Source organism: Pseudochaenichthys georgianus, chromosome 23 (assembly GCF_902827115.2).
Source record: "Pseudochaenichthys georgianus chromosome 23, fPseGeo1.2, whole genome shotgun sequence".
Taxonomy (NCBI): Eukaryota; Metazoa; Chordata; class Actinopteri; order Perciformes; family Channichthyidae; genus Pseudochaenichthys; species Pseudochaenichthys georgianus.
The window spans coordinates 21,793,064-21,815,709 of NC_047525.1; positions in this window are offsets into that span (position 1 = coordinate 21,793,064).

Genomic DNA, 22,646 nt, shown 5'->3' on the forward strand with positions numbered 1-22,646 from the left:
CAACAAATGGCAGCCATTACCATATAAATGCTTTTATTAAAAACAACAAATCAGGACAAAAAAAAATGCATTTTATTAGACTGGTGATAAACAGATACACAATACATGTTCTGACATAGCTGTATAATCTATAACGATGCAAGTCTTCAGTTTCAATTTGACATGTTAAATACGCTAGTTGGTCGGCCATTCTTACCGATGACCTAATCTGCTGACCTCTCCGCATCACTTCTCTTACTGCTCGTTTTCCCTTTTTCCGTCGACCACCTGCTCCTCGTTCCCAACATTCCCCAGGCTTCTATTGGGGAAAGGGTTCATGGTGAGCACATAACCCGACAGTTAGAAGTGCAACCTCCATCGCAATAAAAACCCATTCACAAGCACGTCTAATAGGCACATGGCCCTCGATGTTAAAAACAGTCTTCGTATGATCTAAAATAAGCCCACACCCACATGTGTACAGGTCACGGGGGTCAGGAAAGAGGAGTAAAGCAGGTGGTTTTTAGGGGTCTAACAGCGTTTCTGTATAAACCACCACATACATGCAGGAGTCTCCTGCATCACTTCATGACAACACATCAGAGATCTCCTAAACCCAAAGGGTATTTACATTACCAATTAATAGAATATGTAAGTGTCTGCATGGAAATGAGTCCTCGTGGAATAGCCATGAACACCTCACAGCATGGAACCGCAATTAATTGCATTTTTAAACGAAGCAGGAGAGGCCTCTGCTTCGAAACAAACTACGCCCTTCACATCCTATTACCGCAAACAGTCAGATCTTATTTGCTTGAAATGACATTTGAGATCATTTTGAAAAACATTCTGTTAAAATTAGATTTGTAGGGATTACTGGGTTGTTCTTTTTCCACTTTTCCAGCCAGTATTTTATAATCCTAGAAACCATTTGAACAAAGAACGCTGCATCGTAGCATCGTAGCAACGTAGCAACGTAGCTTCAGGCTGTGGTCAGTCTCCTCTGAGGACCCTGGCCCCGTCTCAGGTCGGTTAAATGAAATCCTTGCTTCCTTCACTTGCGTCGTTTCCCTGCCTCTAGTCCCTCCCACCAGGGAAGCATGGAGTGACGCAAGGAAACCACGAGAAGCAGGGAAATGAGTTTTAAGAGCAATGGGACGTCCTTTCCTCCGGAGCGTCACGTGAAGCGACGTCCGTTTGTGATGACGCCGCACAGCTGATCGTCTGACAGCAGCTCTGTCCCCGTTATTTCCACACACACCCCCGCCTCTGTTAGTGCACATTTACTGACACAAATCATCTGTTGTAGACCCAAATACATTTGATAAAATAAGAACTCATTCTCAAAAAAGATAAACGCCATTCTTAAAATGTATAAAATAGTTTGATTAATATTGATTAGAGTGCACAATAGAAATAAAAATAATTGAGAGAAGAAAAAGAGATATGTTATCTATCTATCAAAACCCAGTTAGATTAACATTCATTGAAACAAAACACGGTATAAACTGAGGAGTGAGTCCCGTGAGTTTCATGTGTTTTCTTCACTCCGCTGGGAAACTGCTCTCATGTCAAGAAGCATGAGATCAGTGCATGCACTGCATCATCCAATCAGTGAGCGATAACACAGTAAGGGGCGGGGCGAGTATCTGAGGATTTCATCGGAGAAATAAGAGCCATGGGACGGTACTCAAGATGGCGCAGACAAATCAACTTCCGGTGAGACCGAGGACCGAGGAGCGAGGAAATGAAAATAGTCGACCTGAGACAGGCCCCTGTCCAATCCTGAGCTTGGTGAAAGAAATGTCATCTGAAATGTTGTAAGTAAGAGATACAAATGTGTTTATTCATTTGAAAAAGCCACACAACCTTCGTCAATAACACCAAGCTAAAGAACACAACTGTAATATTTAAATGTAACTTTATCCAGCACATAGCTTGTAGTAACCTTATGGGTGCTGCTAATGTAAGCTAGCTGTGTTAATATTGTTAGCTGTTAGCATTTTCTTACTTTTTGTTCTAATGTAGTTATCGTTGAAATGTCATTGGAAATGTTGTAAGTAAGAGATACGATAGAATGTGTTTATTCATTTGAAAAAGCCACACAACATTTGTCAATAACACCAAGCTAAAGAATAAAACCGTAATGTTTTAATGTAACTTTATCCTGCACGTAGCTTGTAGTGAGCTATACAGTAAGTAACCTTATGGGTTCTGCTAATGTAAGCTAGCTATGCTAATATCGTTATCTGTTTGGATTTTCTTACTTTCTGTTGTACTGTTGTTATCGTTAGTTTGCTAACGACATTAGCATAGTTGTCTGTTGTTAGCCAAATCATAAATTAAGTACACATCTTTGCTGCTGACATGAACATTCACTTACTGTAGTTATGGTCATTTCTATAGATTAAGGTTATATCGATGCAGTTCACGTGTGATTATAAAATGATAACATGTATTTAATTCATGATAAGATAAGATAGGACTTTATTCTTTCCGAAGTTTCAGTTACAAAAAATACAATAAACATAGCAGCACAATAATAATAAAACCGTAATACTGTAAAAAGTACAACCAATCATCTGAGCCGGCTAAAGTAACTGGATGGCCTACCTGCCTGTCAGCCTTCCACCTGGGCACAAACTGATCTCGTGCCCTCATTGGTCATGTGCGCGTTCGTGTGTGTTGGAGGAGGGGCTCTGTAAGGAAGTGGCAGATTTGTTCCGGCTGTGTATTTTCTAATTCTAGCGATCTCGAGCTGGTTTCTCCACAATTACCTACCCCACCTTTAAGTAGTGCAAACACCCGTAGTGGTAGTTACGTAATTGCACGTTATGAGGCACTCGGTAGGGAATATAAGTGAGGGAAGACAATGCACTGCACAGTATAATACAGTGACATTTTCTGACATGAACATCAAGCGTGAAAAACATGACTTTTCACCATGGGTTCTGGTGTTTGAAATGGCCCCCAGAAAAGCATCACCAGACATGGGCCCCAGCCTGGAGCTCAGCAGTGGGGCGCTAGTGGCGCTACAAAACACATCTCACACTCACTGAACACTGATCTTGATCGCTGAACAAGTAACTTCTTCTATATGTACATTTTCTCTCCTCTCCTCTTTTCGAGTGACAGTTAGCTGTGCCTCTGTGAGCACTGCAGTCACCCCAGCAACACTGTGGGCCACATAATACCGCTGCTCTCTCCATTTCACCGTGCATTCATCTGTGAAGTGGATAGAGTTGCCATCAGGAAGAGACAATGCGGCTGCAGAAAATGCATATCGCTCCGCCTCGATAAGAGGGAGACAAATGGGAGGAGCTGTGTTGTTGGGAGCCATCCTCTCCTGGCAGGGGGGAGACTCTGAGCTTCGTATTTCTTCTGCGCAGTTAACCTTTTTCATTAAACCACATTGCATAATTATGGCGAGAGTCAGCGGCATCCTCCATTGTTGTTTAATTAGCCAGCTAATGTTGTTACTCGGTGCTGCAAACCCTTCATTTGTCTTGCTTAAGGAGCCTCTCTCTTTTCATTACCATAGGGAAATTGAGTTTGTTATTTATTGTACGAGGGGAAGACGCAGCGGCTGTGTACGTAGGCTATTAAATCTTAATAAGCTCCAATTGCGGCTGTTAAAATGTGTTGATGGCTTGCAACGACGTTATCTTCATTTCAGCTCCTCGTAGTGTAACACGTACCGTACGACTCCTGTTTGTTTTAAATCGGTTTTTCACACAGTGCCATAAGCCTCCGATGTGTCATTTCATATATGAGGTCTGTTAGTGTTTGGGGGCTGAACAGCAGTGATATCGGGCCATACGGGAAGTTGAAGACGATTATTGATCCTGGCGATATTCTCCAGCACTTAACCTTTACACTAGCCGAACGAGATATGAAGTCCTTTATTGAATGTGTACTTTTATGTTCTTCTCTTGTGACACGCCTAATCAATAGTCCCCCTCCTCACTCTCATTAGCGGCAAGAGCTTCCAAGACTATCCTTAGCCTGGAAGCCAAATGTGCCTGCTGGTCTAATTCAGCAATTAACTCCAAGATATTACAAGAATAAACCAATGGGATCAGATTGGTTTGATCAAATGCCATAAAGCACCTGCCAATCAAGTGTCCAGATGGTCTTTGAAACCTTGGGTGGCCTGTTTTCATCCACATGTAGCACGGAAGCGACTACAAGACCTACACTTTTACTTTCTTAATCTTTTTTTCTCTTATGTCGGCAAGATGTTTCCAGATAAGCGCTATTAATCATTCACATGCATCTGTTCATTCTTATACACTTTCACCTGGAAAGTCTTTGCACTCGGAAAATAACGCTTCTCCTCGCAATTGCCTGACACATTATCTCATTAAAATGTACAAAGAAAACTCCTTCTCTTTATCTCTGATAATCTAATTAGCATCAGCCAGATGGTTTAATAAGGGATATCGGCGCCGTTTAGCCTCCCAAACGGCCCGCTGGAGGAGAACAGTGGAGGAGGCTCCTCTCCACTCTCCTCTTCACTCTGAATAGCTCTCCAGGGTTCACATTATTGCTTCCTCTGCCTGAGGCGAACCACTCCAACTCAGGAGTTTAGGGAGGATGAATGCATCCAGGAGAGAGACATGCTCAAAGTGAATCAAATAGGCAGAGATGTTGGATACTGCTGGGAATGTTTTAAACCAAATAATAGAAGATAACTGACTTCACCTTTTGTTCCCCCAAGGAGGAGAAAACATTTCAGATTAGGCTTTACATCTTTCTGAGAGATATATCACTGTGTTCACTGTGTGTTTAATTGTTGCCTAGGTAACATTGTACCACTTCTTTCGATGGCCTGTGCTTAGATTATGAGATTTTCTACCATAAAAGTACAACAGACTTGCATAGTGAAGCACTTTAGGCTGGCTTCTCTATCCTGCAATGCGTGGAGCTCCGTGGTCCTGTAACTTCAAGCTGTTAGGCCTGACAGGGCACCGGTTCAAATGAAGTCAAGCTATCATATCATTAAGGAGGAAAAAGTTCTATGTCCAGATTACATTAGAGGAGTCTTAGCCGTCTGGTTTCTCCGGTTCTGACACTTCTCTCTCCGTAATGAGCGGATGCTGCCGCGGCCGAGACATGAATGCTCAAGTGAAGTCCGGCAGACAAGACATCCTCGGCCGGGCTCTGCATCGGCAATCTAGGCAAATACATCGAGCAGAAAGAGGCTCGCCGGCACGAAGAGCAGCCAGACAGTGGAGCCGTCGCTACAGAGCCAGCAGTGAGAGAGACACGCTCAATTAACTCTCCAACTTCAGCAGGGCTTTTCCTGCTGGCCAGTGGAGAGGAACAATAATGACTGGATTTAGAATAAAAAGATGTGCACATCTACAAAGACGGGGGTGTGAGTGGGGGAGAAGATGAGATAAGGGGCTCCCATTTAGATTGACGGTTGGAAATTGTGGAAGGTCAGCGCGGTCTGTGAAGCGTCACCCAGGCAACTGCTGTGGCAAAAAAAACACAGTCCAGCCAAGCCTGATCAGGGTGTGAGGCATCGCTGCTTAGCTCCTGCCTTTACTTTTTTCGTCTTGAGGCCTCACAAATGGGGCCTCCAACACATGTCACAGGACCGTAGCCTCTCGGTGAGGAAAAAATAATGGGATTTTTTTTTTTTTTTTTTTTTTTTTAATACCCATAGACTATCATAAGAGTCAGTGAAGAGCATATTGGATATGACCGCTTCACTGTAACACTTTTTTTCGATCACACTTGGAAGAAAAGTTGCATCTATAACTTTGAGGTTTTCTTGTAGGGTTGTGGATTTCAAGGGGATATCATTCCTATCTCTGTGTTTTTACGCTACAGACAATAGCGGAAGGTAATCAGGGAATGCTAATGAAGTACGTTGTTATGGAGGCAACCAGGTTTCCAGACTCCAAAGGCGCTGCTTAAGAAAAGAAAAGAGGATTATTTCTCCATCAACAACATTTACAGCATCATTAGGTGGAGTGCTGCTCAATTGGCCTCAGGTAGGAGATTTTAACAAGCATCTCTGCCTAATCTGTGCCGTCGCTGGCATATGCAGACCGCCACGTGCTAATTGCGCTCAGCTGCAATAGAACAATATCTAATTGTCGGCTGGATTAATTAGGCATATGTGCGGCTGTGCGTTCCTAAACAAGGCCCCGCATTAATAACACCAGGTAGAGCCCAACAGATGGGGAATAGTCGAGTGCGTTGAACATGAACACAAACATAAACGGCTTTCTTTTCAGCCATACATCTCCTATTTTGCCGCCGTCTTTTCAAATGAACGGCCGTTTTTGTCGTGAATGAAATCCATCTGATACAAAGCACGACACAGAAATGATTGTGTTCTCCAGTAGCACTTTTACTCGTCTCTCTTTGCTTTCTGTATTTTCAGCCGTAATGTTTACACACAGTGTTCGACACTTTAAAGGAATTTGTGGAGTCAAATCCTTCCTCACATCATCGCCGTAATTACATCCCTTAACACTCGACACAACCTTTCAGTCTTTTTGCACTTCAGGCACTTTTTAAACAGTTTTACAATCAATTAAACCCCACAGCCCCCTCTGCACCGCGACACTCTGTGCTGATCGGTAGCTTCAAAGATATTCATAACATTCACTTAAACAGCATATTTCACAATGTGTGTGTGTCATAGTGTGTGCGCTCACGCTTACACCTGCATTGGCTCGCGCTCGTGTGTTGAACTTTGCCAGGTGCCGAGCACAGATCACACGCAGAGAAGTCTTATTAAACTTCGTGCAGACCTCACTCGAAACTTTGACACACAGAGCGCTGCGAGTTAGCATTAGGAATATTAATGCCCGTATTAATTTTGTGTTGACCTTTTGTCATCCACGGGGTGCGTACTGCAGTCCAAACAGACAGACGATGGTTTTAATTCCCTGGTTCCGGGGAAAGAAACACGTCCACTCGCACACACACGTTTACTAAGAGTTTAAACGCTCCAGGTAGTCGGAGGTATTCAACAGAGAGGCCCTCCCCTTCCACCGGCAACCCTATTTCAGAAATGAACTGCTAGAAACGACTAATTCTACGGTCCATTGCCGTACATTTGGTGAAGTCAATAAAGGAAGTGAAGAACACATGAAGATCAATAATCCTCTTACTTAAGAATACACTTGCATCGTAGCTTCATCAATAGAGCAAGGGGTGACGTCACTTCACCATAAGTGTCTTGTGTGCCTTGTGAAGTGACGTCATCACGTTGTTGTCGCTCACTGTGAACTATTGTAGATATCTTTCCGAAATGAAGCCCCATGGGGCGCACCAGACTTCTTAACTGCATCGTTAATGTTGATCATAAAGACATCTCACTTCATCAAGCGTGTGATTTAAGTACAAATAATGTTTGTGATCATTTTCACATTTTAAAGGGACAAAGAAAGTCGACTTTGTATAAATCATTGCAGCTCATAATTGTCCCTCCCAGTACCTCAGTGTGAAGGCGCTTTGTTTGGGCGTCACAAATGACAAAGCAGCTTCTGTTATGAAAGTGAAATTACTCGGATATGTTAAAACACACTTTACAAAGCAGGAGCTTTAAGACTTCAAACAAAGCAAATGACTTTGGTTGAAAACCCAGAAACAGACGCATCCCAGTGCGTGGCATCTCAACACCAATCCCCTCTGAAAAGCTTCCGGACACAATTTCCAATTGTTTACAGCTAATTTGCAGCTGTTTTCCACACATCTAAACGCACCAGGCGATATGCCACCACGACAAGACGCCTTTTTCTCTACCTGTGAGGAATCGGAGAGAGGGTCTAACCTCCAGGAAGCGGAGGGTTTGGGGCCATAACAAGTATAGGCAATGTGACGGGGACAAAGGGAACGCGTTACTCAGCCATGTTGTGTGTTTCTGGGAATCCACTCTGTGTGGAGTTCACTCAGGAGAAATTACATTTCTGCTTTGATTTAATTAAAGCTAAATATTGGGCAATCGTCAGGCACTTGGCAGGGTATGCTTGACACTGTAATTATCTCCTGAGGTGCTTTTGTCTTAAAGGCTGCATTCATGCGTGAAACCAATTCCAACGTTGACTCGTCAAGGGCTGCACATTTTTTTTTGTTTCTTCAAAATAAAGACAGTGTTTGCTCACTGTTCCTCTAAGCTGTCTATAACCTGTCAGCGGGCTGAGGGGTGACTTTCGGAGCGTGAGACGGGGAGCAGTTGAAAAACAAACACGTCAGCTACCCGTTAGTCTGTTTCGGGGGAAGGAAGTGCGGTTTGCCTGGAGTACATGTCCCCGTGCTTTTGAAGAAGGCATGTGTAATACAAAGGTTGTCCTTATGCAGGGAAACAAAACTACAGTCATGGATTAATGGGTCTTTACCTTTCGCAGCGCCCTTCTGAATAAAACATTCTCATGAAGGTATACAGGTCTGCCACAAGGTGTACGATTTATAAAGAAACACATTACGTACAGTATGCATTCACGGGGATGCTTCCCTCCACTCTTTTTTTATTTACTGTATATATCAGCTATCGCTCTCAATTCCTTCTGTTCACTATGCGCTCTCTTTCACTCTCAGCTTCCTCTTGAATTATTCACCAGTGTCATCATATTGACCTGTTCCGTGTGTGTGTGTGTGTGTGTGTGTGTGTGTGTGTGTGTGTGTGTGTGTGTGTGTGTGTGTGTGTGTGTGTGTGTGTGTGTGTGTGTGTGTGTGTGTGTGTGTGTGTGTGTGTGTGTGTGTGTGTGTGTGTGTGTGTGTGTGTGTGTGTGTGTGTGTGTGTGTGTGTGTGTGTGTGTGTGTGTGTGCACACATCAGTGCTGCAGCTGTGTGGGTGTCAAGGCCAAGCAACGTTCTCCTCATCCACTCCTCGGCTGTAATTTGTGTCACCGACGTGAGTTTGATGGGTGAGCAGCTCCGCGCAACACTGTGTCATAGGGGCGGAGTGGTGTGTGTGTGTGTGTGTGTGTGTGTGTGTGTGTGTGTGTGTGTGTGTGTGTGTGTGTGTGTGTGTGTGTGTGTGTGTGTGTGTGTGTGTGTGTGTGTGTGTGTGTGTGTGTGTGTGTGTGTGTGTGTGTGTGTGTGTGTGTGTGTGTGTGTGTGTGTGTGGTGTGTGTGTGTGTGTGTGTGTGTGTGTGTGTGTGTGTGTACCTGCAGGAACAGCGTTGCAGCTCTTTCCCTCCGCAGAGTGTCACAGTGAGGAGCCCGGAGGAGACAGCCGGGCTGCGGCGCTGAGGCGCTCACAGCTGCCACTTGTCACATTAGTCAGCTCAAATTTGGAGGAAATCAATTCGGAACCTTAATTCGCTCGACGACTCCCACGCCCGGTGCAGCCGAAGAGCCGCGGCCACCGGCGAGCTCTCAAACCCCCCGCCCCCTCCCCAAAAGACAAGGCACCGACTCCCGGGGGACACAAGTCATCAATCTTAAATCACCTCCTCCGAGCTAATGGCAGTCCCCACCCGGCCAGTCCTGCTCAATTGAATTATTACTGGATTGACAAAAAACTGCTGAGAATATTTTTGAAGGAGGGAAGGGGAAGAGTGTGTCTTAATGACAGGAAGTGGAGGGGAAGTGGTCGGAGTGAGTCATGAAGAGGGAGGGGGGGCATGGAGAAGTTGTACTCGTGCACACACATCTACACACCTGTGCAAAGCCCACACGCAAACTTCCGCTTAAACCCACTTTTCGCTCACACACACCACTTACACACACTCTTCAGCATATTAAAGCGGCTGCTGCATCGGGAGATGGAGGGACCAACTACCCTGACACAATGCATGGAGGCAGGGTTCTGGATGTGTGCTGCAGAGGGGCCCCTGAAGCTCCGGAAACACAAACAACTATTACTGCGCTTATCCAGTTGTGACAGAGTTGACTCATTTTGTCCGACCAGGGATAATAAAAAAAAAAAGTGTTTTGAAGTTTGAAAAAAGGATTAAAGTTTTTACACGGCAGAGATTGCAGCCTAAAAGTTGGACAAAGACAAAAGAAAAACGTGCTTTAAGTCATTGATTATGTATACACTTTATACCGCGAACAATTAACAATGTATCTTTTCTTAAAAGTCTTGCAAAAATGTAAACTATTTCACTAAACACACGTTGGATGCTTTTGCAGAAATAGACTACAGTGACAGAAATGCAGTACCCTGCTCCCCGTCAGATGTACACTGTGTGAAAGACTTAAAAGAGGGTTGATGTAAACCAGGGGTGTCAAACTCAAGGCCCGGGGGCCAAATCCGGCCCGCGACTTCATTTTATGTGGCCCCGCAAGAGCTTGCAAAGAATATAATACGTTTATTATACGGTTACTTTCCGCTTTACAGAAGCAGGTTGCCCATAAACTACATGTCCCACAATGCATCTCGTTTTGTGACACTGAAGAGACTTGCAATTATTTGCCCTGGACTTCTGCTTTCAGACGTAGTTAATTACTAAGTTATTATCCTATCCGATAATAATCCAATTCAGAGGCAATAATGTAATATGATACATTATTTTATATATATTATATATTTATATAGTTACAACCGGTCCTTTGAGTGCAACCTTGATGCGAATGTGGCCCGCGATGAAATGGAGTTTGACCCCCCTGATGTAACCCCTTCACCTCCACCCTGACAACGAAGCACACTTGATGGCGCCACGTATGCATTCAGTGCCGCTGTCAGTCAGGAGAAGCAGCTGTAAACACGTCGGCTGTGTGAGCGGAGATGCTTGTTGAGACATCTTCACCGTTCGTTGCTGTCACCGATTCCACGCGCTCCGAGTTACGACGGCCTCGCGAGGCACATGAAAGTGATGGATGAAAGTTTCCCTCTCCCAGGGCGCGGGGCGGAATTCAATTGAAAGCTACTGTTTATTCCCCCCGTGTGTCGTCGCAGAATCAGGTTTGTTTGCAATTGATTTAAGCCGGGGGGTCTTTAGCGGAGGACAGGCTAAGGTTCTGTCTTCTTGATGGGAACGATGATTGAATTTGTTTTGTCTCGCGTGCCTCTCCGCTTGCTCTCTTTTCCATCCTTTGCCTGTGTCAGTAAATCGGATCATGCCTCTCCCGTGTCAACACGCGCTCCTTGTTGAGCAGTCAAAGGTAATTTGCAAACGGGCTCTGTGATTTTTCCTCCTTTACCTCGATGCCCGTTTCCTCCTCTGCCTCTTTACCTTTTTTTTTTAAAGGGGACCTATCATGCAAAATGTACTTTTTCATGTCTCTTCTACATCAACATGTGTCCCCTCTTCTCCATGTCTCTTCTACATCAACATGTGTCCCCTCTTCTTCATGTCTCTTCTACATCAACATGTGTCCCCTCTTCTCCATGTCTCTTCTACATCAACATGTGTCCCCTCTTCTTCATGTCTCTTCTACATCAACATGTGTCCCCTCTTCTTCATGTCTCTTCTACATCAACATGTGTCCCCTCTTCTCCATGTCTCTTCTACATCAACATGTGTCCCCTCTTCTCCATGTCTCTTCTACATCAACATGTGTCCCCTCTTCTCCATGTCTCTTCTACATCAACATGTGTCCCCTCTTCTCCATGTCTCTTCTACATCAACATGTGTCCCCTCTTCTTCCTGTCTCTTCTACATCAACATGTGTCCCCTCTTCTCCATGTCTCTTCTACATCAACATGTGTCCCCTCTTCTCCATGTCTCTTCTACATCAACATGTGTCCCCTCTTCTTCCTGTCTCTTCTACATCAACATGTGTCCCCTCTTCTCCATGTCTCTTCTACATCAACATGTGTCCCCTCTTCTTCATGTCTCTTCTACATCAACATGTGTCCCCTCTTCTCCATGTCTCTTCCACATCAACATGTGTCCCCTCTCCTTCATGTCTCTTCTACATCAACATGTGTCCCCTCTTCTTCATGTCTCTTCTACATCAACATGTGTCCCCTCTTCTTCATGTCTCTTCTACATCAACACGTGTCCCCTCTTCTTCACATCTCTTCTACATCAACATGTGTCCCCTCTTCTTCACGTCTCTTCTACATCAACATGTGTCCCCTCTTCTCCATGTCTCTTCCACATCAACATGTGTCCCCTCTCCTTCATGTCTCTTCTACATCAACATGTGTCCCCTCTTCTTCATGTCTCTTCTACATCAACATGTGTCCCCTCTTCTTCATGTCTCTTCTACATCAACATGTGTCCCCTCTTCTTCATGTCTCTTCTACATCAACATGTGTCCCCTCTCCTTCATGTCTCTTCTACATCAACATGTGTCCCCTCTTCTTCATGTCTCTTCTACATCAACATGTGTCCCCTCTTCTTCACGTCTCTTCTACATCAACATGTGTCCCCTCTTCTTCATGTCTCTTCTACATCAACATGTGTCCCCTCTTATTCATGTCTCTTCTACATCAACATGTGTCCCCTCTTCTTTGTGTCTCTTCTACATCAACATGTGTCCCCTCTTCTTCATGTCTCTTCTACATCAACATGTGTCCCCTCTGTGTAAAGAGACTCTGAAAGTTTCAGGAACAAAGATTCTCTCTCTTTTTGATCCATTTCTATAAAAACCTGTCTGAAAATGAGCTGATGAGATTTTTGGCCACTTTATGATGTCATAACGTTTTTTGGGCTTGTGTAACCAAGGTAACCCCCCCCCCCCCCCCCACCTTATCACCTGAATCTCCTCCTAGAGCACCTTTGAGTTCTTTGTAACCAAATGTCTCTCAGAGGGGCGTGGGGAGGGGCTCCTTATCTTCATCTAAAGTAACAGACAGAGAATCAGCACTTTTGAAACCGGGCTGAAACAGAGGGGATTATGGGTAATGCTGCATTGATCTGTTTGGTGTTTGGAGCCAAACACTTCACTTCATGTTCTGTATATATCTGAGAACTATAATATATTGAAAAACAGTCAAATAGGGGACCTTTAAATCCTGCCCTTTTTTTTGCTGAGACGTCTTCTTCCTCATTGCTAAAGAACGTACTTCTTTGTACTTCTACTTCAGTCGGTGCCCCAGCTTTTGATGAGATGATGAATCCTGTCTCAAGCAGGTGATGTCTCCGAAGCCTCCCCAGCCACACCTAGCCGTGATGGGGTTCGGTCGCTGGTTAAGGGGAGCGTGTCAACCCGGATTTCCTTTGTAGACGAGCCGGCCGGCGTCTGAGGGGCTTCCTGTGGGGACATGGCTACAGAGTCATTATTCATCATCCAAGGCTTTGCCGGGGCCCGTCAGGCACTCTCCCTCGGCAGCAGTCCATCTCTACAGCCATTCATCATCGGCCCGCATACAGCCGAGAGGAAGAATGGAGCAAGACACTTAGGCCCTCCGCTACAAAGGCCCCTAATGAAGGCCCTCGCTCCGCTCTCATACAAACACCTCAGCGATATTAAGCTGGGTCAATTATCGTGTCGCTCTCAGCCAGCCATCAAGGTGCGGGCCCTGCATTTGAGTGTGAAGTGTTTTAAGACTCACGGAGGAATAGAATAGGCATTAGACGGAACGTACACACTGCTGCTGCTTTAAATAAGTTCCTCCAGCGCTTTTTAAAAGTTGAAACTTTTCTGTTGCATTTAGCTACATCAGGTTATACCTTAAGATTAGCTGGGGCCTACTGACTCTTGCAGTACAGCGTGGCAGGTTGATTAGTTCCCTTTGAAGTGCGCAGCATATGCACTCAAAGTAGTATATGAAACATGGATTGTATTAAACATAGGGCGGTGGTGGCGAAGTCCATAGGGACTTGGCTTGGCAAGTGGAAGGTCACCAGTTCAAGTCCCGGCAAGACCAAGTGCTACCGAGGTGTCCCTGAGCAAGGCACCGTTCCCCACACTGCTCCCCGGGCGCCGTTCAAAATGGCAGCACACTGCTCCTAACACTAGGATGGGTCAAATGCAGAGAAACAATTTCCCCACGGGGATTATAAAGTATATCAAAATCAAAATCAAAAAATAATGAGCGATGTCAGGGTATAGTGATTAGGCGTGCATGTACGGCTGTTAGGGAAGTGGAAAACAGTGAAGAAGACTTTTTTTAAATGGCAGAAGTGCACATGTGCGGTTACAGAAGCATTAAGATTGTCTTTGCAGTAATTACACCGCACCGATCACGGCGGTGGTAGCATGTTGTTTGCACTGAAACGTAAAGTCTTTAGCATTCCCCGGCCTCAGCTCCGCGGCGTACCGCAGAGTGCAGATAGAGCTACGAGCACAGCCGCAGGTGTGTGTAAAGCAACGTGTGATTATGCATCTCCTCCAGGCTAAGCTCGTGAAATGATCCAGGTTTTCGGGGCGGAGGAGGAAGTCCTGTTCTCTTTCCAGTCTGGGGGAATCTCAGTCGGTCACGCGTGTCGCCCCCTTTACATTTGTGTGTACGTCTCAACATTTGGTGGTCCACGGGAGACTCGTCAATACTCAGAGCCGTACAGGCTGTGGCAGCCTCACTTCAGGGAAAACCGTTGCCTTGAAGTACCGTCTTCCCTCATCTTCAATGTCAGCCCTGGGGCTCCAAGACAACACATGTTCCCTGCATGTCCCCAAGACATGGCAGCCAGTGTGCACTCTGCGTTAGCTCGTCGCACAAACGCATCATCACACGGCTACCGTCTTCCTCACAGCTTCACTTCCCTCCATCCCTCTCCCCCTCTCAACTGCAGCCCTGAAACAGATGGCCGCAAATTACAATGGCAGTTGTGCCTTTTTAAAAGTACACCGACGCAGTACCCCCCCGTCACCAACATGACAAAATCATTAATCGGCGTTGCGTAAGGGCTGGCTGCGTTAGCAGTGTCTGGCACAGCATGAGCGCCTGTCTAAAACTCATAGATGTAAAAGATTAATCTTTTTGCCTTCAGGTAGGTGAGCTGAAAATCAGTGGGTGAAAAAAGCAGCACTTCTAGCTGTTTGGTTAGCGGGGAGAACAGAGAACCGGGCACATCCGCCCACGCTACTGGAGGAAGCATTCGGGGTTTTGTCCTTGAACAGACCCCAAGTGAGTTTTCTTATACAGCGAACAAAGAAGTGAGAGGAATATATAACATTATCGCTAATTTGCATCTTCTTGAGTGAGGATATTAAGAAAGAGAGATTATGTTGCATACATTAGATTAGATGTACTTCATTGATCACAAACTGGATAACATTTTGGGGAACTTGAATATTGCAAAGCACAGTTTTGTAGTCTGTGGACATTGGGCACAAATCAAAAATGGGTCGGAACACTTGTGTAATTAGTGAGCAAGCATCCGTTAGATTTAATGTTCCTTTTATTGCAATGTCCTAACTTTACGCTTAGACAACGGCGCTGCGTAGTGCACCTGCCGTTACATTTTTAACTGAACTATTTATTCTTGTTTATCTATTTATTCTTGAGATAAGGAACGCGTAAAGTAGTTATCTATACTTACCGTACGTCATGATTTCACCACAAAAACCTTAATAAGGTGGCAGTTGGCTATACATGGTGAAGTTTCATACTTTCTGTTGGCTTTATTGTATGTCATTTCCAGTACATATCACAATATAAAATGTGGTTTTAATATATATTTTTAAATGATTCCTTGTTTTGATTGACATGCCCTATTCAAAATGAATCTTCTTTTTCCTTAATTTTCTCCTTGTTAATTTAAATATACATATATGAATTAAGCATGTTCTTTGCCAACCCGGTGTGCACTAGTGTGTATACAGGGCATGCCCTCTCACAGAGATATGATATCGTATATTACAACCACTATTACAGGTATACTCATGGCTCTCTGCTGGAGCATTAAGGTGAGTCTGTTTTGACGCGAGTGAAAGTCCTACGAATAACTTGCCAACATGACCACTATTGTAAAACGAGGATAATTAAAAATAATAAAGTTAAAACAAAGGTTTGATAGGAGACACAGAGTAGGGGAACCTCCTTTCACACCACGGAGAATATTCAGACGTCCATCTTCTTTATCTGTACTCTCTGATCTGCCATTACCCGCCAAGCCGCACCGCCACCGCCCCAAATTAATAAAGCCGTGTTATATATTAGCAAGGCCATAAAGGAATGAATATTTGATAACAGATTCAGACACTGTTATTACTAGGCCATTACATCAGCCCTGTGAGCTCAGACCAACCACAGGTGCCACTTCCTCATGTCAGCAAAAACTGCCTCTGACAAAATTGGATTTGAAGTAAAGTCAGACGTGTACTTTGTGTAAAGAAGCACATGCTGGAGGATATGCATTGGGGGGAGGTAACGGGTACATTTTGTTCCTTGACTGACTGCAACATTTTCTGTCCATCTTCCCTCTCCAAATTCCTCACCCCTCTCACTTTCTTTTCTTCTTCTCTGCTTCTTTTCCCTGTTTTTATTTCCATTAATCTTTTTCGAGGGGCTTTCTATAATCCGTCTCCCCAGCCGAGAGGTATTCCCTGAGGGTAAATTACTCTGGAGGCCTGCCTGGCCCCGCACTGCATCAGATTGACCCTCAGCTTGTTTGCCATTTTGTATACTGCACTGTTTATTTAACAAGGAGCAGAGTGAATGTGATTTCCAGGGACGGGTCCCTGTGATAGTAGCTCTGACACCCTGCCTGAGTAATGACCCTCATTATGGAGCCTCTGACAGCTCCCTGAAAGGCCTGATTTATGAATATGCTGGGCCGCAGCCCCACAAGCCTCCACGCACCAGCCTCTGAGCATGCTCTCCCTCGCTCTGTCAGCACCCAGACTATCCATACATGTGCGTGGGCGTCCACACACACAGTGCCTACATATGCACCAGAAGGTAAATGGCATATGTATATGAAATGCATTTTTACTTTTGGAATCGCCACAACTGGAATCCCTACCATCACTCCTTTTAACTTTCTCATGTCCTTCATAAAAAGAAACAAGTCTCCCAGGTGGTCTGTGGAAAGTTGGATTTAAGATTTTAAAGCAAAACTAAATTCTTCAAAAGTGTATTTCATTCCCCGATTTGGTTTTGGGTATGCGAACGCAGCAACATCCCACAGAGAGAGGCTGGTGCCGCTCCCTCCAACTCTCGTTTTATTTCATTTCATCTCATCTGATCGGTCAGTTCTTCATGGACATTTCACACATCTCCCTCCTCAAGGATTAACCCTATACATATGAACCCTTCTTAAATATCGCACATATCAAAGGGCAGCATCAAGAAGTTCTCTTTTTTTGCCCCAGCAGAATCAATTAAGCGGGTCAGAGAAGGAAAAGAGGGTCGAAGGGAGGCTGATTTCTTGGCAAGGCCTCAGTGGAGGGGAATCAGAGGGAGAAAAGTTACACAAATACGTAGGACAACACAGGAGGGAAGAGAGGGAGGGGGGCTATCCAAAGAGAGGAGAGGATATGCATAAGCAGGAGCCGGACAGGCAGGCGGCACGAGTGCGAACAGCAGCAGCAGATAAAGCTATACACGCTTGTCAGAATCCAGCAGCTCGGCCAGTGATTTATGAGGATCCCCAGTCAAGACTTCCCTCCAAATCCTCCATCCAGCAGCCTTTTGTTCACAGCAGACACCCCTCCACCCTCCTACACTCTCACACACCTCGCTTTGACCAGACCGCTCAGACATGCACATGTACCTGCTCAGGAACAAAGCACTCCAGCTGGACTTGGTTTGAGACTCGACAATATCCCACATCGAAAATTGAAAACTGAAAAAAACTTGGGATGCATTCAGCTGATAATGTTGGCCATGTCCATACCAATCAGACTCCACAAAGAACATAGACTAGTGGGCCGTTTCATATCCGTCTTGTCTTTCGAAATGACTTGTTTGTTCAATCGAAAGTCCCACAACACATTCAGTTTTCGGCCAGTTCAGCAACTCATCGATGAGAATCTTGACCTTGACACATGGTATACATTATTTAAGAAGATAATTGATTATCAAGATGCCAATCGAATGACCAATCGTAAAGCAGTGTTTTTCTTACTGATAAACTTGCCATATGAGATGTTTCAGGATTGGGATTCAATATGTTGTGATACTGAAGGCAAGGTGACATGTTAAGATATTACGTTACATGTCACTTGTTAGACGCTTTTATCCACAGCGACTTACATACTCAATACTGTAGACAATCCCCACAGGAGCAATTTGGGGTGAAGTGTCTCAGGGACACAACGACATGCTGACTGCAGTGGGGTTTGAACCTGAACCCTGATCCGAACACCAACGCACAACCCACTGCGCCAACGCACAACCCACTGCGCCACACACATACAGTAGATACAGATATTTGAATGGTGTTAAAACCTGCTCCCCTAAAAACAAAAGTTCAAACAGTGCATTCATCAAAGTCCCCTGTAACATCTGAGCCAGTGCCTGCTATGAATCTTTGCATTTAAACTATTTATCAAAAATCCATACACATCACGAAACATAACATTGCGATAATCAAGTGTATTGATATTTTCTTACAGCCCTACTAATTGGCTTATTGATTACTGTGTCGGATCTACCACCTGCACTTGGAAATCCATTGCGCCAGAAATGATACTGCTCATGCGTTTGATTAGTGTCTAAAATGTTGTCTTATTCGCTTTATTGACATCAATATTCCCCAATGTCTTTTATCATATGCTTCTGTGTTGCATCTTCTATATACTCCTCTTTTTATTATTGCTCGCGACAACTTTGTCATTTCAATATTATTGTCTTATATTCTATATTTAGTGTGATCGTATCCCGGGACCATGGATACAAAATAGATCCTTGGTGCATTTATTGCGGTGCTTTTTAATATGCACTGTCCCTGTTAAATAGTAATTACATAAATACATTATACAGCCTTCTGAAAGACGACACACAATGAGAAGTTTGTCTGGTTTTTAGCTTATCATTGCCGCCGTTAAATACACCATCCCAATGTTAATCACAACTGCTTCATTTATTCATGATGTTCCACTGGAACATTATTTTGACACTTATGCACGGGCAGAGAAGAAGAAGTGACTTGTCTGTATGTGTAGCCTTACTGTCCAAGATGATGTCTGAGGTCCTACAATCAGGGAGGAATGTGCTGTCGTTGTTGGTGCTAATCATGAATATCATGTGTCTTTCTGAGAGTTGGCTTATTGAGGAGAGCAGATTGGACACACACACACACACACACACACACACACACACACACACACACACACACACACACACACCATGTATACATCACTTCAGGGGACACTACATTGACTTACATGCATTTCCTAGAGACTTATCCTAACCTTAACCATAACCAACACATGCCTAACCCTAACCCCTTACCCTTAACCTTACCCTTACCCTAATCCTAAACCTAACCAAGTCTTCACCCTAAAATTAATGATCCCCCTTATGGGGACCTCAATTTTGTCCCCATAAGGGAGGCGAGTCCCCACACTTGACTATGTAAACAGATGTAGGTCCCCACAAGTATAGTAATGCTAGACCACACACACACACAAACACACACACACACACACACACACACACACACACACACTTACTTTATGCCCGTGTTATGCCCTGCATTAAAAAGCCCTGGATAAAAGGTAAGGAATATGCTTTATTAACTTTAAATATGCATGAAGTTTCTGAGGGAAAGTGCAGCACAGCATCAGGAATGTCCAAAAGCTCGACTACTTATTTCTCTCTTTTTCCTCAGAAACTGTAAATAATTAAAAACAGAGAGAAGGGGGGGGGGGGGGATGAAGTCAAAGATACTCGCACTCTCTGCATAAACACATTCTTATTAGTGACCTCGGATGCCTTGAGACATCAAATCATAAAGTAAGAAGTCTCACCAGAAGTCGTCCCCGTGTGTGTGTGTCTCTGCTTTATCTGCTCAACATACCAGTGTCGACACACACGCACGCACACACACACACACACGCAGCTGCAGATGGAGAAGCTTCGGTTGTCTCCCAGTGTCGGCCTTAGAACATGAACTTCTGGGGACGCGTGCCTCCGAGAGCCAGGTCGAAAGCCTTTCATTGTCTTCTCTGAATATCTGCAGAAACTGATCTCCCATCACATTAGGATTTGAGTTCCCAAAGGTCATACTTTCTCTGGACTTTTCAAGCTCACTCGCCTCCTTGTCTCCATCCAGAAACAAACAAATATTGATACTGTGACGCCCTCTCTTATTAGTCAATTGATTTTCTTTTGACTGTAGATAGTCAGACAGAGTAGGAAAGCTTAGCTCCGTGGCTCCAGGCTCACGAGAAGCGGCTTAGCCTTATTAGCAAATAGGGATTCTGCAAACATGACAACCACGCTTTCACCACAACTCCCTTGGTAATGTAAATAGATAAATACATAAATACATAAACAGGCTGTGAAAGGCTGATCGCGTTAGTCCCTCCTGATTCCCGGGGACGAAAATGAAATCAGTTATGCTGTTGCTGCCAAGTGCAGCTACAATAGTCTGTGTCAAATGCTGTTTCCCCCCACTGCACAAAATTGTTTTTCCCTATCATCGCATGTTATTTGGCCCCTTAATCTTCTGCCATGGCGGCGGTTGTTCATCATGATTATTTCAGCCAGCTGAGCGATATTTAAATGAATAAATAGCGGGTATTTACCCAGCATCATTGCCTTGTCATGTTGGCTGCATCGCGTCTAATGGCCTTCTCGACTTCGCCTCTATTTATGGGAGTCATTTCATCCTCTGTTATTTATCCCCCGCCCGAACATCCTCCGCACTCTTTTTTCTCAACTCCATCATGCAACTGCCATCGTTCGCTTTCCCCCCTGATGCATCGTCTCCCTGTGAATTTTAATTTCAGCGGCGTGCTATTAGACGGGGGTGTAATCCCGTCACTGCCTGTCCTTCATGCCTCTCACACAATGATGTATTGACGGCAGGGGCACGCTAATGAATGGAAAGCACCAAGTTGTTAAGTCTGTTTTAAGGTGCCATTTCTATTCATTTGCTCTTTGCTAGGCCCTGTTGATTTGTCATCCTGGCCTTTGTCTTTCCCCTTCACAGATACATCACATCCACCATTTATTTTCACAATCTGGTTGAGCTTTCACACCTCTGTATGTGTTGCGATGTGTGTCAAATTACGGCTATGAATAGACACGTCGCACTGTGACTTATACACATTGAACTCCCAGAGGATGTCTCAAGTCAACAAAACATCTCACCCACATCTGTCCAAAACTATACTGGATACGCCGCCTTGTGAACATGTTACGTGTTATACTATGCGCTCGTGAGAGAAATCAAAGCTGATAGAAGTCGAAACTGCTGTTTGATTGGGAGAAAAAAATAGAAATATGTCGGATTGTATGCGAGGTGGCAGAGGACTTTGGCATCATGTGAGAAAGCAGCGATATTAGCAGCTTTCTATGCAATTGATCCCCTTTTTAAAAGTCGACAATCCAGTCCATACCCACCACTTTTCAGCGGACGAATATGGCTTAATCTGATCTCCGGATTGCGCCACGGAGAAAGCTTATCCGTGGATCCCATCACACTCTACATATTCTGACATCTCCATTTCCCACCAGCCGCGCAATCCCCCACAACGATAAAGCAAAGGAAAAAGAAATGCATGCTTCAAAAAGCCACAAACCCGGGATGGGCTAAATTAGCGGAGTGCAACAGGAGAGAGGCTCCGTCGTTTGTGTTTCAAGGGAGCGTGCCGCCATTCCTTTGGCGCTTGACTGGGCAGATTATGCTCAGGTATCAGCCGCAGCCAAGAAAGCGGATTACTTGTGTCCAAATAGAGTTGCCAGTTTGGAAACTCAAGATGCAATCATTTCCACGGGAAGGGTAATTATAGGGGATCAGGCCCACGTTACTGTCAGATGCTGGCGCAGGATGAGACAATCACTCACTAATGAAGGATTTTACATGTGTGAGGTGAACAAGGTACTCCCTCTCAAGTCGCATGAGCTCGCTGTCTGTTTCTCACTATGTCCCCCAATGCAATATGTAGCTTTATAATGGTGTGTGTAGAGTCTTTTGATGCACTGATGTATGAACGGAGACTGCTTTGACCTGCCGACTTTCTTTAAGGGAACCCATTACGCTCATGTTCAGGTTCATATTAGTATTTTGCGCCTTTACTGGGACACGTCTGCATGCTTTAATGTTCAAAGCACTCTTTATTTCTCTCTACTGCCTGTGCTGCAGCACCTCTTTTCACCCTGTGTCTGAAACCAGAGCCCAGTCTGCTCTGATTGGTTAGCTGGCCAGGTCTGTTGTGATTGCTCAACTGCTTGGAGATGTCCTGACTTCTTAGCGTCTTGGCCGCTAGCCAATAGAAGTGCAAGTGTTACATGGTGAAGTAAGCAAAGGAGTCCAACTTTGGAATTGTAGTCTTTGCAGACCATTTATGAAAAAACCTATTTGAAACACTGCAGGAAAGGGAAAACCCCCAAATGTATAATAAGGCTTAATACATTTGATTTAGGGTAAAATAAATAACACAGATTAAGCACCAGGTTGAGTCACATGACCAAAAGGAATCCAGCACTGTACTGTACTTGTCCAAGGATAATTATGTTCGCTGAGAAAATGTATATCAATGTACACACACACAATACTAGCAATGAAAAAGTAAGTTATAATCTTTCTGCACTTACAACAACAATCAACCATCTTCGTCCTCTAGCAGATTGACACACACAATAAAAATGAACAATGTAACAAACCAGACGGAGAGAGCGATGTATTGTATTCCCGTAACTGACAGGAGAAAGGTAGGATCCATATTTATATGTCAATGTTCTCACT